General features: G+C 39.9%; 1 protein-coding gene across 1 annotated transcript in view; it reads left to right on the top strand.

Moving 5' to 3' along the window:
• The window catches only part of LOC105823449 (COP9 signalosome complex subunit 3-like), a 46,876-nt gene that overhangs the window by 17,724 nt on the left and 27,830 nt on the right, over window positions 1-1,322 (top strand). The gene's annotated exons all lie outside the window — the stretch shown is intronic.

Genomic DNA, 1,322 nt, shown 5'->3' with positions numbered 1-1,322 from the left:
GGCAAACTTAGCGGGGAGGCTGAGGCAGAAGGATGACTTGAGCCCAGGAGCTCAAGGGTATAGTAAGCTATGATCATACCACTGCACTCCAGCCTGGGTGGAGTGATAGATACCAGAGACTGGGAAGAGTGGGTGGGGGAAAGGGAAATGAACAGATTGTTGGTTATGGATACAAACATACCATTAGATAGAAGAAACACGTTTTCATGTTTGATAGCCAACTAGGGTGACTAAGCAACAATATGTATATTTTAAAGTTACTAGAATGGAGGACTTGAAATAATATGAACAACATAAAAATCACAATAAACACTTAAGATGATGGATACTCCAGATACCCTGACATAATCATTATACATACTGTGCATGTAACACTCACATGTACCCTGTTAATATGTAAATTATTATTTATCAGTAAAAGAGAAAAAATAGCTGCATCCCATTTGTGACTAGTAATTGAGGTTTAGATGAAAGAATTCAGATGTTAACAAGGATAAAAGATAGTTCATATTCAGAAAGATGTTAAATTGTAAAATGGCAAATGAAAATTGAAGAATTAGAACTTAAGAAATCTAATAGGTAGGCATCACTGCAATCAATTAACTATCTTGTGGGATACTCAACCACAGTTTATCACTTTGTAATAAGTTAGTAGCTTACATTTTAAGAAGTCAGTATAGTAAAACGCATTTTTCTATTTGGGATAGGATAGATCCAGAGCCAGAGTTTGACCAAACAAACAGGAAGGGTCTCAAGATGGTTGTTCCAGGGCTGGGCCCATGGCTCACAAAGTCATCAAGGTCCTAGGTCCTTTGTGTGCTGACTCATGGTTGATTCTGGCACACTGAACTCACAAGCACTGCCAAGGGAACCTGGGAAGGGCCACCACAAGGTGTGGTAGGCAAGGACAATGTCATTAAAGGACGTGTGTAGTCAGAAGGTTAAATCTCTGATGGTGGCTGCTACATTTTTGGCATCATGTCCTAGTGCCAGAATAATTGAAGGGGGAAACATCAAAATATTTTCTAGCCAAGTTAGTCTCTTTCTTATTGGACAATCAGAAAATCAAAAGCTTTTCAAGAAGTCTCAAGAGGTAGACTGTGAATCAGTGTCAGTGACAGGAACTCTGTCCCATGTCATTGCTGGCTGGAAGGTGGCTAGGGACCGTGGTTCAATCTGCCACCTCCAATGCTGAAAGATTACTCTGTTATTAACATTTTGGTGGATGTTTTTCTGGGTTCCTCTTGCTTCTCTGTCTCTTTTCTGCATGTATGTGTAGACACTCTCAATTGTGTCTAATTGGGATCATGCTCTGTGCTAGC

Source organism: Propithecus coquereli, unplaced genomic scaffold (assembly GCF_000956105.1).
Source record: "Propithecus coquereli isolate 6110/MARCELLA unplaced genomic scaffold, Pcoq_1.0 Scaffold672, whole genome shotgun sequence".
Classification (NCBI taxonomy): domain Eukaryota; kingdom Metazoa; phylum Chordata; class Mammalia; order Primates; family Indriidae; genus Propithecus; species Propithecus coquereli.
Note: the sequence above shows the minus strand (reverse complement) of the source record. Positions and strands in the feature narration are given on the sequence as shown.